This window comes from Vulpes lagopus, chromosome 3, assembly GCF_018345385.1.
Source record: "Vulpes lagopus strain Blue_001 chromosome 3, ASM1834538v1, whole genome shotgun sequence".
Lineage (NCBI taxonomy): Eukaryota > Metazoa > Chordata > Mammalia > Carnivora > Canidae > Vulpes > Vulpes lagopus.
This window is the reverse complement of record NC_054826.1, coordinates 42,205,734-42,223,063: the sequence shown is the minus strand read 5'-3', so window position 1 is coordinate 42,223,063 and position 17,330 is coordinate 42,205,734. Positions and strand designations below refer to the sequence as shown.

Below are 17,330 nucleotides of genomic sequence, written 5' to 3'. Positions count from 1 at the left end.
GTATGTGTAACCCAGAGGAAGATAGTTGTCAGTAAAGATTTTTTTAAAGGTGCTTTAAATGCAATCCTTCAGAGATGCATGTGTCTTGCCTGTACATTTATTTGTAAGGCAAGCAGCTCAATGTTTTGTACATTTAGACTCTATAAATTGTTATGAATGAATGTATCAATGACAGGTATCTGCTATTTAGTTGTAAATTCAGGGGCAAAACAAAGAGATGGAATTTCTAACAGCAACAAATGTGTACAAATTTAGTCTCAGCCTTTGACCCTATGCTCTAAGACCTCCATTATGTCTCCACCCCTGCCTACCAGCCCATTGCCCTATGTTCTAGTCACATCAGACTCTGTTTTCTAATCTCTGTGTACAATCTCTTGCTGTAAGCTTTGCCTATTATTTAAATTCATAAATCTTTTAAGAAGTGATAAGTTTTCTTCTTAATTTCATGATTCTTAAATTGAAATTAATTGATCCTATGTTCTTGGCTCATATATATTGATTTCCAAATTGTGCTTAGCCACCATATATCATATATAATAGATAATTATTAAATATTTGTAATTCAGTAGACAAATCTCAGTTAAAGTTGAGTAAATTTGTGAACAAATATTAATGTATTCTTTTAAAAAATATTTTATTTATTCATGATAGACACAGAAAGAGAGAGAGAAAGAGAGAGGCACAGACACAGGCAGAGGGAGAAGCAGGCTTCATGCAGGGATCCCACACGGGACTCGATCCTGGGACTCCAGGATCATGTGCTGGGCCAAAGGCAAGTGCTAAACCTCTGAGCCACCCAGGGATCCCCTCATTAATGTATTCTTATTACTAAATGCAATTAATTATGGAGAGAAAGCTATTCAAATCTTAAAAAAGAGAAAAGTTCAGATATTATCACATAGGATAATGTTTATAAAATAAAATCTGTAATGTTTTAGTATTTACTTTTATTCTTCTATAAACATTATATATATTACTATGACTCCCAGAACATTAAATATTCACTAAGCCATCTTAAGTAGCATACATCTTCTTTCCTTCCAGAAAGTAAAAGGTAAAAGAAAAGAAGAAAAAGAAAGTCTGGAACAACATCACTAGGAGTTAGTCCGCGTGGGGAACTGACTGACTGAGACTGACATCAAGGAAATCGAATTCTGTAACCTAGTGACCTCCACAAACACAATGGAAAACCAGACCCTGTGATCCTGTTAGTGAGTCAACTCACCTGTCTTTAGATGTCAAAGGGGAAAGAAAGGGGAAGTCTCCACACAGTAAAAGACCCCAGGACACCATGAGTCTCTAAAACTTTTAAACAGTTTATACCTACATACTAATTTAATCTGTATTCAAAATTATCACTTTAAAGAAAGAAAACATTACTTCAAATGTAAAATTATAGTAAGATACAATTAAAAATATTACATAATAAAATTAAGATTCTCTTTGGTTATATATTTAATTTTATATTGATATATAACTATCTCCCTAATTCATTACGAAGTAGCTGCTAAAATGTCTTTACTCTAAGTTTGGAATTTCTAAAAAAAGAAAAAAGAAAAAAAAAGTTTGGAATTTCTACCTATCCTAAAGGCTGCTGTTAAAAAAAAAAAAAGTGACTTCATTGGTCTCAAAATATTAACACTTAAGATATGCAGCACGGAAGGAAGAAAGAAATCTTATACATGAATTCCATAAATATGAGGGTTAAATTTCACCACATAATGAGATTATATCCTCAAAGTATATATGATCATTAAAAATCTATTTTCTATGTTGCCAATTTTAAATACAGTTTTATTTAAGACATTGCATTTTCCACTTAACAATACAGTGCTTATAAAGTGCAATGTTTATTTCCTTTCCCTGTGCACATATTCCATATTGAAGTATCAAGAATGTCCAGTATATTTACTATAGCAGCTTGACTTTAAAACTGCCATGAATTTGCTACAAATTTGGCTCCTTCAAATGTGTGGAACAATGCTAGACCTGTCATCAGGTTGGCTTAATCAACTTCTTCAATGGTAGGCCCAGAGGAGGCACCACCAGAGGGAGGAGGTCCACCACCAGGAGAGCCTCCAGGCATTCCTCCTGGCGTGCCTCCTGCACTCTGGGATAGCTTCGTAATGATGGGGTTGCAGACTTTCTCCAGCTTTTTCTGCTGATGTTCAAATTCTTCCTTCTCTGCAGCTTGGTTCTTATCGAGCCAGTTGATGATTTCATTGCACTTGTCAAGGATCTTCTGTTTGCCTTCATCATTGATTTTGCCCTGAAGTTTTTCATCTTCAACAGTTGCTTTCATGTTGAATGCATAAGACTCAAGTGAATTCTTGGAAGACACCTTGTCTCTCTACTTATCATCTTCCGCTTTGCACTTCTCAGCTTCCTGGACCATGCTCTCAATGTCCTCCTTGCTCAAGTGGCCCTTGCCATTAGTGATGCTAATCTTGTTCTCTTTTCCTGTGCTCTTATCCACAGCAGACACATTGAGGATACCATTACCATCAATATCAAAACTGACTTCAATCTGAGGAATACCACGAGGAGCAGGAGGTATGCCTGTGAGTTCAAACTTGCCAAGTAAGTTGTTATCCTACTACTATCTCATAGTAGCAGCTGAAAATACAATCACTGCTTGTGATAAGTATTTCATCCAGATACAAGTCTGAAAAATGATATTATCAATTTAGCATTTATAATAATCCTAAATATACTCAGTGCAGCTATCAGCATATAACATCTGGAGAGTTTTTTGCTGACTAGAAAATCCATCTTTGTGGTTAGAGGCCTCCCAACCCCTCTGTGTATATGTTTACATACACACCCACACAAATATACTCTGTCATCATTAAGTTTAATTTCCAGACATTGTACCCTTCATTTCAAATTCTTGGGGTTGAAAACTCACTATAATACCCATGTATTGACAACCAAGGTAGGGTCTACTGGATTTGAATCCCAGCTTCACATACCAGTTGTATAAACTTCACACACCAGAGTTTAACAAGTTACATATTCTCTGAATGGTTTTCCTTCTCCATAATAATGGTTACTTTGTAGGTTTATATATGGAATAAAGAAACTATTTTTTTAACCAAAAGTATAGAATATAGTGCATAGTAGAGTCCAGAACACCAGTAAATACTGTCATACATAGTTTCACCTAACTAAATAATATCCTTTCTTTCCCAGGTTTTTCCTCCATTATTTGCCCCTTTCTACTGTCTTCCATCTTTTTTTAATCCATATCCTTTCTTAGCATGCCAAATAATGTGACTACAAACATATATTTTTATTTATTTTACTCATGATAGTTTGTTTTACAACTATAATTTTAAATATTAAAAGTTGATTAGTTCTTTTAAGACTTCCTGAAAGAATATGTAATTTGGATTTTTTTCCAGTGATATTGAAAATTTTTTGTAGACTTGAAGTTGTACTAAATCTTTTATGCACAGCAGTAACTTAACTTCACAATTCTAGACTAGAGTATTTCCAACAGCAACAGTAATCCTGGTGCTGTTGGACTTCTCTTACTAGGGAGCAGAAATTGTAGTCTGCTTTCTCAGTACTCCTGTAGCCTTGGGTAAACCCTGCTGCTTTCTTGAAATCTCCTCCTACTCCTCCTGTTTGTTTTATCTTTCCATTTGTTCACTCTATCAGCAAACATTTTTGAAGAGACTTTGATGTGCCAATTACGGTGCTAAACACATAGGAAGTAATAGGCATAATCTTGAAATCAGCTGACAGAGCTAATGGCCTCATGAAGAGAAAACAAACTGTTCAATTTTATTGCAGACTTGTAAGAAATATAATGGGATAAACAAATTTTGCTATGTGGACTTTTAGGGGACACCTAACTTAGGTTTGTGAGGTTCAGGAAAGATTTCCCTAAAGAAGTAATGCTTAAGTTGAGAACTATGACAGAAGTGGGGAGAAACCAGGAAACCAGGGAGAATTTTTCTTCCAGCTTCTACTACCTCCCCAATACACTAAGTATTTTGGCCTTGGCCAAGAGACTTTACTCAGGTTCTAACACATCCTGGGTGACTTCAGTGTCCATGCAGAGGGCCCAAGCAATACTCAAACTTTTATTTCGCTTCCCTCTCTACACTGGTGACCTTTGCCTACTTCCTTTTTTAAAACACATAGACATACCAGTGACAAACCAGACAAAACATATTTCTCAATATTTGTCTTTTGAATTCTCTGAATATTTACCATGTTGGTTTTCTGGATTTCATTCTCTTTCTCTACCAAAGCAAAACAATACAAAGCAAGGAAAAAAATCCAATAACTCCTGATTTTTCTTACACATTCTGTATAATCTCAGAAACCTTTTTTTTTCTTTTGATTTTTTATTTCTTAGCCTAGCCCTTAAATGTTGCTAATCCTCGCAACAGAATCCTCGCAAAAGAATCCTAATTCTTTTTCTTTCTTACTCTATATGCTCTTCAGCATATGGCTTCACTAATGATCTAAATGCGAGTGATTCAAATGTCGATTTCTAGCTGAGATTTCTCCCTTGATTTCTAGACCTGTATTCATTTAAGTTACTAGGGTATTTCTCTTGAACATATTACTGTGCCTCAAAGTGAAATTTGTCCAAGCTGTGATCTTTCTCCCTATTCAAACTTCATCACATCTTGTTTTACATATTCATTTGTTCCCTATCTTTGAATAGTATCACTATTGACCTTGTATTTCAATTCAGAATGCTAGATAATGATCCTCACTTTTCCTTTCACTCTGCCACCCACATAGAATTAATCACACTGCCCTAGATCTCACCTGTTTAGTATACCTAGAGGACAGCTACTTCTCACCAATCTTTTCATAACACTCATAGTTTAGGTGATGCCACTTCTTGTCAGTATCACATTATTTGTGATAGGTAGATTTTTATTCCCACTTATGTTTTGCCTTCCTTGTTAGATAATTATAGTTCCTGTAACATTAACCTCAGCCTTGGCCATTTGTGTAGCTTTGGTTAATAAAGTGAGAATTAATACATGTAGCTTTAGTTTAGAAACCAGCCATCATGTGACTCAACTATCATTTTACCATTCTATTGTTAAGGTAAACACAGATAAAGAAAACACACAAAGCAAAAGTATATGAATAAGGTATACTCCCTAGTTGAGTGGAGCTGTAGACTATGGTCTGATATTGGGTAGGTTCACCACTAGGGTCCTCAGATGAGGGCACAGATGGTGTGCAGCAGCTGGACAAGGCTGTAAGCTGAGCTCTGCTGTAGGGCAGGGCTGGGTGGTACTATAGGTTGAGTTCCAAGGCTGACCAGGGTCACTGTTCAGGGTCCCTGGTTGTAAGAAGCCAGAGGCTATACTCAACAGTTGAAGAGCACTGCTGGCTTAGCTTCTTGCCCAAGCTCATCTGTAGGATGGGATTTGTAGCTGCCTAAGTTCTCTCATCATTTGACACTAAAGGCTATACTCAGTAGGTGGGTGGTGGTATAAATTTTCTTCCTTGCCTGAATAGGGTCATATAATAGATTCCATGACCAAATCAGCTTGTGGCTAGGAACCCAGAACTTCTCACTAAGCCCTCTGGCCAGATGGGGCCACTTATTTGGCTCTGCAGACGGGACAGAGTCACTGGTTAGGATCTCTGTTCAGGTGCCCCTGCAAGAAGGAATGTGGTCATCCAAGATCTGAGGGATGGTTGCAGTAAGCTCCTTCCACTTCTCTTTCTCTAATTTAACTCCAGTGGTCAGATCTTGCAGATTACCCCAGTGATCTATGTGAGATCCTACTCACATAGGAATATCCTGCAGGGATCTTGCCCATCTTGTGCCCCCCACCCAAAATCATAGCCCAGAGGGTATGTTTGCTTGGAGGAAGGGCAATGTAGTCAGAGTGTAGCTACTCTTCCTACCCACCTAACATGATCCTTTTCAATTTCTGTGGTTCAAGGGGATGGTTAAGCCTCAGCTTTGGGTCCTGGGATTTTCACATTGGTGTCTTCTCTATGGATAATTGCTAGTTGGTTTTCTTGTAAGGGAGACTGAAATCAGGAATGACTTATGTCACTGTTTTGTTGATATCACCCCAACAAGACTATCTTAATGTGAATATACATTTGATATCATTTTTACTGTCCTGTACTTTTTTCCTATTGAACAATGCCCTTAACTATGTGACTGTCAATTGTGTGGACCTCAAGCAAAGCTCTTATATTAAGCCAATTAGGTTACTAGGTTAGTATCAATTTAGGCACAATGATTTTTTTTATCTATATAGGGTGTTATAAACTGAATTGTGTCCCTCCAAATTCATTAATTGAAACTTTAACCTCTAATATGACTGTATTTGGAGAAAGGGACTTTAAGGAGATAAATAAGTTAAATGAGGCTATAAGCATGGGAACAACAGAATTGGTGTTCTTAAAGGAAAAGGAAGAGGTACCAGAGCTCACTGGTGCTCACTTGCTCTCTCTCCCTCTCTCTCTCTCCCTATCTCTATGCTCACACACAGAGTAAAGGCCATGCAAGTACATTGTAAGAAGGTGGCCATTTATAAGACAGGAAGAAAGGTCTCATCAGAAATTAACCATGCTAATGCTTTCATTGTGGACTTTAAGCCTCCAGAACTATGAAATTAATTTGCTGTTTAACTCACTTTGTTGTATTCTTTTATCGAAGCTAAGTAGACTGATACATACGAGCATATTATCAAAGTACAGGGCATTAGAGTTTATGGGCATTGAGGGAGATAGAGTAATCCTCTTTTTTTTTTTTTTTTTTTTTTTTTTTAAGGATCACTATCTCTGAGTACAAATTCTTGGAGCTTCTAGAAGCCACTAACTCTGATACAGTGGTTCAGAAAGCCTACTAATATATATCAAAACTGATTGATGGCACACCGAGATGGGGCAAGGAAAGAGGAAATAGAGACACAGAGATAGAGAGCTGATGTATTGTTTAAACTTCTGGATCCAATCATGTCAGAAGCCAATGATACTACTTGATTTCTTAGTTATGTGAAACAGTAAATTACCCTTCCTTTCCTTTCCTTTCTTCCTTCTGTCTTGTTTTATTTTGTTTTGTTAAACTGATTTTTAAGTTGAATTTCTACCTCCTAAAATCAAAGGAGTCATGACTTGTATATAATTATTCTGTTTCAATAAGGTCTCCCTTGTGTAATCTAAATAAGAATAGAGAATGAGAACAGAGAATGAATTGACTTAGCTCACAAAAACAAGAGCAGTATATAGATATTTAGAAAGGATGAGATGAGTGAGCTTCATAACACAATCTTACATGATGTTTGGATTTACTGAACTAAATTCAAATATTGGTGAGGGAATAAAAGAAAAGAATAATTCTACTAGAATAAGACTTTGTATCTAAAATGGCACATTTATGGTAGTTCTCTGAATTTGGAAAACATAGGTCAAAATTATTTTAAGCTTTAAATACATTTCTTTGGGCGCTCTTACCATTAAAGGGGGAAAGCTCCTTTTCAGCATTTTTTTATACAATGGATAACTTTCTATGCCATTATTCACCATTCATTAAGGCTACTAAATAATTGCTTTATTTGCATAGTGATACAATGTCCACTTTTATGGATATTCAATGCACCCATATTAATAGGATCAGTATCAAAAAAGAAGAAAAAAAAACAATGATTTGCAAATGGTGAAACAAATTTACAAAGACCTGTACCAATTTCCTTTTAATTCCCTAAACCAAAGCACAGATTTTGAAACAATGAATATGGTTTTTAAACCTCAACAATAAATAAGCAATCATGAAATTCACCGGCAAATTACTAACTACTACTAATGTTTAGTATGTGCTCACTACATACCCCTCATGATTTAAAGGGCTTTAAATATTTTAACTCCATCAATTCTCACAACACACCTGATTAAGGTATTATCTCTACAGATGAGGATGTTGAGTTGTAGAAACCCCCAAACCTTGCAAAATCACACACTTGACATAACTAAGACTTGATTCTTAGCAGTCTAAAAATAAGTTATTTTACTCAATATACAATGAGGTCTCTAAAGTCTAGTGCATTCCTTTTATTTTACAGCTGGAGAAACGAAGGCCAAGTGAGAATAAATAGCTTAAGGTCACATTTCCAGGTAATGATGAAACTATGACAGAAACTTCCAATACCCAGATTCCCAATTCTGAACTCTTCCTACTACTATGTCTCTTATAAGCAAAATTCTCCAAACTAAAATATACGGTGATTTCAGTCAAGTAGGGATCTAAAATGTATTACAATTTTTTTAAAGAATTTATTTATTTATTGAGACACAGAGAGAGAGAGGGGCAGAGACACAAGGCAGAGGGAGAAGCAGGCTCCATGCAGGGAACCTGACGTGGGACTCGATCCCGGATCTCCAGGATCACACCCCGGTGCTGCAGGCAGCACTAAACCACTGTGCCACTGGGGCTGCCCTAAAATGTATTACAATTTAAACCTGGTGAGCCACATTCAACTCAGACAAAACTACTTTCTCCAAAATCCCTTTCTTGTATGTTTCTGGTTAGGGTGGGCAACAAGGAGATTCTTCTACAAGATTTTGAGAAAGGAAGTGAAACAGTAACCATTTTGTGGCTTGCACACAGTGTCACAGATCTGTCTACTGACCTCATTCTTGTGAATCTATTGCTGGGTCTGCAACTATTCTGCCTTTCCTTGAATCCTCCTTCAGCTTCTCTGACTTCTGGGCCAGGTATGTGTTTAGCTACATCACAAGAAACTAGCTTCTGTTGAGTACCCATACCAAAGATTGCAGAGTCAACAATAACTAACAAAAGTTTCTCTGTTCCCATGGGGTTCTAGGTTGTTCTTAAGCTCCCTGACTTTATATATATTTTCCATTCCTAACTGCCTTTCAGCCATTCCTGTCATTATGCAATGGGTTGATGAATAAAGTGGCCATTATGATAAAGACAAAAGTTACTTACAGGGTCAGCTACATGGATATCCACTTACCTAAGTCAATCTTTCTAGAGCCACTCCTGAATGACCTTTGTGCCAACAGAAGAAACCAACACTGTACGCCCATTATGGCACCACTTCCTGAAGGATCAGTCAACTATCTGCTGGCAGGTTGATCATATTGGACTTCTTCCAGCATGGTTGTTACAAAGCTTTGTTCTTAGTGAAATAGACATGACTATTGATATAGATGTCACCTCTCCACTTAGCAATGCATCTCCCAAATGGGATCACAGATTTTCTGGATATCTTATTATCCACAGTATTCCAAATAGCATCACTTCTGACCAAGGAACTCATATCACAGAAAAAAAAATTAAAAAAAAAAAAACCATCAACATACCCATGGTTGTAGGATTTACAGATTTATCATGTTCTCCATCATGCGGAAGCAGTTAGCTTGATGGAGTGATGGAATGGCCTGTTGGGGTCTTAATTACAGAACCAATTAGGTAGAAACATCTTGCAGGGCTGGAGCAATGTACTCCAGGATAAAGTATATGCATGAAATCAGCATCCATTATTTTCATTGTACTTAGGATAACTATATCATGTTAAGTAGAAGCTTGACTTTGTCATTATCTTTATTTGGAAGCTAAGCATGATTTAATGAGATGCTTATTGGTGCCAAGTTGATAAGGAGGGGATTATTTTGGCTCTACAATGTGCCAAGTTGGCTATGCTGAACTACGTTTCCCAGAAACCTTTTCCCTATATGTCTCCCCTTAGGGCGGGGAAAGAAAGTCCTTGAAGGTGACTTAGAAGGTGAAAATAAAGTAAACACTATTTTGTAGTTTACACATTTTGTTGTTGCTCTGGTTCCTCAGCTTATTGGCATGAGACAGCAGGTGGGGCTACGACCACTACTCCTTCCCTTTTACTTTCCTTCATCTTTTCTAACTCTTGGGTCATGTGCTTCTGCTTAGCCACCTTCTGCAGGGCTCTTATACCACCAATGTTGGAGGTAACAAGAAATGGTATGAGTTTCAGTCCATCCTACTGGGATTATAGTTGTACTTGTGGGTTACAGATTGGTTTTGGTTTCCCCCACTCTACAACCATCTTCCCTTCCCACTGTCTTCCCTATGGACTTCAGGCTTCAGCAACAGAAGCAAGAGTCACAGCCTTAAAGACACTGTTTTACCAACACCCACAATTGCATACTGTCTAATCTTTGTAGCAAATTTATTTGTATATCATATGTATTTATCTGTTTCTACCTATGTATCTACCTATACATGCACTTATATATGCACCTGTCTCTCTCTATCCATCCAAATATTTTCACTAGTTCTGTTTCTGATTGAATTCTGACTGATACACACAGATAATACATAAATTCAATTCAACTAAGATGACTTCATAAAATATTTCTATATAATTGTTAATATTAAAAACATACAAAAATATGGATTATTTGGCCAATACAATAATGATTATATTCCACTACCTCTACAATGTCTCATTTTGTCAATAGAGATATATCTTTTTTTTTCAAATTGAAAAGCATAATTAAATTTATTGATGACTTGAACTAATAGGAACTAGTTTGGTAAAAACATCTTTACATATAACATATGTAAATATATCTCTAAGGAGACTGTCACCATTTTAATAGCATACATTTCAAAGCAATATCTCATTTTCTGTGCTCAGTTCAGTTATATGAAATAAATATCATTAATAAGGCTGTTTTATAGAATAAGGAAACTGAAATTTCAAATTTCACTTTCCTCCAAATCAAATAGGAAGTAAGTAACAGGATACTAGGAATACAAAATACTTAACTCCATATCTTGCTTAATTATGTTCAAAATGCTACATTCTATTCAGAATATTTTTTTTATTTTTAAAATTCTTGAATTAATTAAGGGATTTATTAAATCATTAATTGATGAGTTTTGTTATGGGAATTAAATATAACATTGCATGAAGCCTGAAGGTTATAGGTCTTCAATATGTGTGTTTGGCAAATCTTAGTTGTTGATGTGATGATTATCATTATTAATATTTTAATCTAATTGGCTTTATGCATCATGTCATGTGTATTCAATAACACTGTAAATTTAGCATACCAGAGGGCAGCAAATTTGCCCCACATCAGTTCTTTAAACTTAAACTGACTGGACTGAACTACTTGACAACTGTGTCCTTGATAAAAATAAGTTTTAAAAGCTTTGGTTCCCTCATCCATAATATAGATATAGTAATGATAGTTACCTTATAGTGTCATTGCTTGAGTTTCATTCATAGAAAAATGGGAAGCCATTAAATAAAGTGTATTAAGAAGGAGAATTTCGGGCAGCCCAGGTGGCTCAGTGGTTTAGTGCCGCCTTCAGCCCAGAGCATGATCCTGGAGACCAAGGATTAAGTCCTGCATTGGGTTCCCTGCATGGAGCCTACTTCTCCCTCTGCCTGTGTTGTGTCTCTGCCTCTATCTCTCTCTGTGTGTATCTCATGAATAAAAAAATAAAATCTTTTAACAAAAAAGAAGGAGAATTTCTTTTTGCCCTTGTAAAAGAATGCTCTATCTTCTTGCGAAGAACGGATGGTTGAGACTAAAGCAGAGATGTGAAAAATAATTAACAAGCTATAGCATGTTCAGGGGAGTAGTGCTATCTTTGACTAGGATGGTGTGTCAGTGGAATTATGGTTTTATGGTACAATTCACAGGACTTGGTGGGAAGTGGAGAATAAAAGAAGGAAGTTTAAAAAGATACCCAGGTTTCTAGATTAAGCAACAGGGTAGATGACGTAGCTACAAACTGAGAATGTAAAGAATAGAAAAGAAGCTTTTTTTGGTAGTCATGATGGTCAGAGGTATACAGAAACAAACTTCCTCCCCTTTCTTCGATTGCTTCCGAATGAAGCAGATTCATTTTTTTTTTAATAAATTAATTTTTATTGGTGTTCATTTTTTTGCTTCATTTTTTTTATTTTTTAATAAATTAATTTTTATTGGTGTTGAATTTACCAACATACAGAATAACACCCAGTGCTCATCCCGTCAAGTGTCCCCCTCAGTGCCCGTCACCCATTCCTCCCCACCCCCCGCCCTCCTCCCCTTCCACCCCCCCTAGTTCGTTGCCCAGAGTTAGGAGTCTTTATGTTCTGTCTCCCTTCCTTATATTTCCCAACATTTCTTTTCCCTTCCCTTATATTCCCTTTCACTATTATTTATATTCCCCAAATGAATGAGAACATACACTGTTTATCCTTCTCCGATTGACTTACTGCACTCAGCATAATACCCTCCAGTTCCATCCACGTCGAAGCAAATGGTGGGTATTTGTCGTTTCTAATGTCTGAGTAATATTCCATTGTATACATAAACCACATCTTCTTTATCCATTCATCTTTCGATGGACACCGAGGCTCCTTCCACAGTTTGGCTATTGTGGCCATTGCTGCTAGAAACATCGGGGTGCAGGTGTCCCAACGTTTCATTGCATCTGAGTCTTTGGGGTAAATCCCCAACAGTGCAATTGCTGGGTCGTAGGGCAGGTCTATTTTTAACTCTTTGAGGAACCTCCACACAGTTTTCCAGAGTGGCTGCACCAGTTCACATTCCCACCAACAGTGTAAGAGGGTTCCCTTTTCTCTGCATCCTCTCCAACATTTGTTGTTTCCTGCCTTGTTAATTTTCCCCATTCTCACTGGTGTGAGGTGGGATCTCATTGTGGTTTTGATTTGTATTTCCCTGATGGCAAGTGATGCAGAGCATTTTCTCATGTGCATGTTGGCCATGTCCATGTCTTCCTCTGTGAGATTTCTCTTCATGTCTTTTGCCCATTTCATGATTGGATTGTTTGTTTCTTTGGTGTTGAGTTTAATAAGTTCTTTATAGATCTTGGAAACTAGCCCTTTATCTGATATGTCATTTGCAAATATCTTCTCCCATTCTGTAGGTTGTCTTTTAGTTTGGTTGACTGTATCCTTTGCTGTGCAAAAGCTTCTTATCTTGATGAAGTCCCAATAGTTCATTTTTGCTTTTGTTTCTTTTGTCTTCGTGGATGTATCTTGCAAGAAGTTACTGTGGCCAAGTTCAAAAAGGGTGTTGCCTGTGTTCTCCTCTAGGATTTTGATGGAATCTTGTCTCACATTTAGATCTCTCATCCATTTTGAGTTTATCTTTGTGTATGGTGAAAGAGAGTGGTCCAGTTTCATTCTTCTGCATGTGGATGTCCAATTTTCCCAACACCATTTATTGAAGAGACTGTCTTTCTTCCAATGGATAGTATTTCCTCCTTTATCAAATATTAGTTGACCATACAGTTCAGGGTCCACTTCTATCTGCTTCATTTTTATGAATATCTATATTATTCAAGTCTGAGAGTCTAACAGAATAGGCTTGTGGACAGAATTTCGTGAGAGGGTCATTTTAATAAATGCTCAAATCTTTTTTAAAAAAAAACTCCTTTTATTGGATATCTATATTTAAACAATCTTATAGACCTTGCTCTCTAATTTATTATTAATTTCTTTGAGACATAAACAAATATTTCTGTAACACCCCAGTTCTATTGTTTTAATATCACCTCTATTGTAGAGAGCGGTGACACTTCTATATGAAAGAATGATTTACACGCTTTAAATTTAACTTTTCTGCAGCCTCTAGCCAGATTGGTGCCCAAATAGTATTTAGGGTACATTTTTCTCTCTCTTAGGTAGTTTTTCCCTGCTCCAGCCACTCCTGCAAAATTTGAAAAATGTCCCAAAATATGCAAGTGCTTGGATTACCCCCATACTTGTAAATAAAATGACTCTTTGACAACAATGAATAAATTTTAATATTTATTTATTTGAGAGAGAGAGAGAGGGGTGAGCATGAGCCAGAGGAGCAGAGATACTCAAGCAGACTCCATGCTAGCATGGAGCCTGACCCAGGGATCGACCTCACAACCCTGGGATCAGGACCTGATCCCAACCAAAAGTAAGATGCTTAACTGATTGTGCCACCCAGGCACCCCAACAAAAAGATCTTTAAACAATCTGATAGGCATGTATTTCAGACGTATATGTATTCCAGAAGTGGAATGTGGCATGGTATGAAAAGTACATATAGGAATCAGTGGAAATTTAGACTTAAAGTGAAGTCCACAGAGAATTTTTCAGCATATTCTCTGAGCAAAATATATGCAAAATATATTGCATATATTTGAAATATATGCAACTTGAGAAAAAATATATCAAGCAAGAAGTCATGAAAGTAAAACATAACATACTGTTGTTAAAAATCTAGGTAGTTTTTTCTGCATATACTTGATCATAGCATTTAGCTATTTAATAACTATAATTTTGATTATTTTCTTGATGAGACTATGACCATCTTGATGCCAAAGATTATAAAATTTAATTTTACATACATAATTCTTAGACGAAATGGATGTTCAAGAAGCACCTGTTGACAAGATGAAGTGTAGAATGAGATTTGATAGTATTAGAAGTTTTATATATTCAGTTACTGCTGCTGACATGTCAGTAACATGAAACAGCTTGTAATTGTCAGGATGATATTATTTGTCATTTGTTAAATGAAGTACTAGCTTGGCTTAGAGTTTCTTGCAATGTTTTCTGTAGGGTGATGGAACATTTGGAGTTTGTCAGCCAGTATGGATAAATTTGTCATTGGGTATAACCCTTTCTGGGTCATTCAGGTGTAGGTTGAAAAGAAAAATGACTATAATGCTGGTGAGAGGTATATTCGTTTGGCAGCCCTCATGCTGAACTCAATGTACTGAAAGTAAAGGATGCAGGCAATAGCCTTGAGTCCAAGCTTCCAGGGAACCCTTTACCCCATTGCTCCTTGCTCCTGACCTCACATTCATCTTAAGAGGTGAAGCAAGAGTTCGTGTCCCTGGCTCCTTCAAACTTGGAATTATAGCCCAACTCCCAGTCAGGCTGTCAATTACTGCCAATTTACAGGGCTAAGGGAAAAGGCTTTATGGCCTCTTACAAGCAGAAAAAGAAAAGAAAGAAAAAAAAATGTGAGGTGAATATGAGCTTGGGAGATGCTATCAATATGCATATTTTGCTTTGCCATTAATTTCCTAAAGCTCTCTGCCTTGTAAAAATCAGCTATCACACTGACAGCTAAAGGAAAAATATTACAGAGCATTTGGTATTCAAATATCAGTTGGATAAATTGTAACTTTTCCCAAAATAAAGCCTATCCTATAAACCAATGGATCTCAATCTTTAATGTATATTAGAATCATCTGGAAGGCTGTTAATGCACCCCCAGAAATTCTGACTCATGAGATCTAGGATGGCATTGGACAATTTGCATTTCAAACAAATCCCCAAATGAGATGATACTACTAATCAAGACACCACAATTCAGGAATCACTCTTCAGCCAAAATTCAGTTTTAAGATCATTTTGTTCATCAGTTGATATAAACACTGCACATGCACTTTTAACCTTAAAACAAACAAACAAACAAACAAACAAAAACTCTGTGAAAGAGGTATTAAATGCAATGGAAGAAAGGTGCATTACAAGAACTGAATCCACAGGACAGAACAGCCTTTTCATTGTCCACACATATTCTAGAAGAAAATGAGGATGAATAAGATGATAGGCATGCCTGACATTAAAGAAAAGCTTATCCGTGCCTAATGCAATAGAAAATGTGTTTAAGAACAATTCACAGGCATAAGAGTCTGACCCTTCCGTGAGCCAAGTTCACGAAGTCCTTAGCTGTTGGCTGAATACGTGCAAATAAAGTACAATAGGTGATGAAACAGGCCTATGTCATGCAAAATGTGACATACTTTCCACTATTCTCAGAGTTAAAAAACAGAGTGTTTGACCTAGACTTAAGTTTCTTTTTTATTCTTTTCTACAAATCTATCTTCCCTCTTGGAGAAGTTAACCCAGTTGTACAGATACAGGCTATATGGATAGGTAAACTGATTTTTAAAAATGATATGCTCACATTTTTAGAAGGTGATACTAGCTTGACATCAGTCGTGATCAATTGGAGAAATTTTGACCCCCAGAGAATATTGGCAATGTCTGGAAATATTTTTGATTGTCACAATTGGGGAGGCACTACTGACATCTAGTGGGTAGAGGCCAAAGATTCTGCTAAAACATTTTATAATGCAAAAGACACCCCCCACCCCCATCCCCACCCCAAACTCCACAGAGGATCATCCAGACCAATATGTCAGTAGTGCTAAAGTTGAGAAACCCCAATTTATACTCAGGAAATAAATGGACTGAAGAGAATTCATCTGTTCACATGCATTGCCACAGATGTAAAAGAAATAAGATTGGGCTATGGTATAGAGGATTAGAAAATCTCCAGAAATTGGTCACACCATGCTTCAACCTCATGGTTATAGATCTGGCATCTTGCAACCTTACATATGCAACCTTACACATGAAATTAATATACTAGATTATGAAATTAAATTCCCATATTAATATAGAGTATAATTTACCTATTTCTTTTTCTTTTTTTCATTTCAATAGGTATTATCAAAGGCATAAGATTCTGATTGATACTTATATTCTGCTGGTGGTGGCACTGATGGCCACTCTCCTAATAGTGCTTCTAGGACTGATAGCCAAAAAAAATCACAGACACAAATCTTTCCAAATTTACTCAAGCAATCCAATTTGTCTTTTGTAATGAAGTTGGCATATTTAAAAAAATCATAAACAGAAATTGCTCAAATGAAAGTATTTGAATAGTCTTCTCAACAGTTTTTTTTTCATGCTTCAGTGATAGTGATTCTTTTTATCAGTCACAGTAAAAGTAAATCAATATTTATGTAATCCAAGAAATCTGACTAATGCTAGGAATTACTGAATAGACAATTACATTTCAAATGCAAAATTTAACAAAATAGTGGTATAATACAGGAAGCAAAAGAAGTAGCAATACAGTAAAACCAAGTGCATTTCAAAGAGCCCACTGATTTGAAGCTTTTCCATAATCTGTTTTCAAACCTTCTTTTGATATTCATAAATTCAAATTAGATAATAGAATTGATGAAAGAAATAAAAGATGTCTTAAAGGTATCATCTTTTAACATAATATTCTTGGGTAGTTTATGACTACAATCAGAGTGGCAGCTTTATCTACTTTAACAGTGAGCTTCAGGGAACAAGGTTGAAAAGTATGTTCATGAGGAAATATGTCAAGTTCATTAAATGCTTAACATATCATAAGTAAAGAGTTATTTTTTATAAAGGCATGCATATTTCTCCTCTATTTCAAATTCTAACATACATTTATTAATCTAAAATACTCCCTTTCCTATTGTGGGATTGGAAAAACAATATGATTCAATAAAATCATCCTTTCAATTTACTTATTTGGTGATTGTAGTT

The 17,330-nt window shown here is 36.2% G+C and overlaps 1 protein-coding gene and 1 pseudogene across 2 annotated transcripts in view; both read right to left on the bottom strand.

The window, feature by feature from the left end:
* TENM2 (teneurin transmembrane protein 2) overlaps nt 1-17,330 on the bottom strand; it is a 3,550,639-nt gene that overhangs the window by 2,689,898 nt on the left and 843,411 nt on the right. The gene's annotated exons all lie outside the window — the stretch shown is intronic.
* LOC121486989 lies at nt 1,774-4,224 on the bottom strand (annotated as a pseudogene).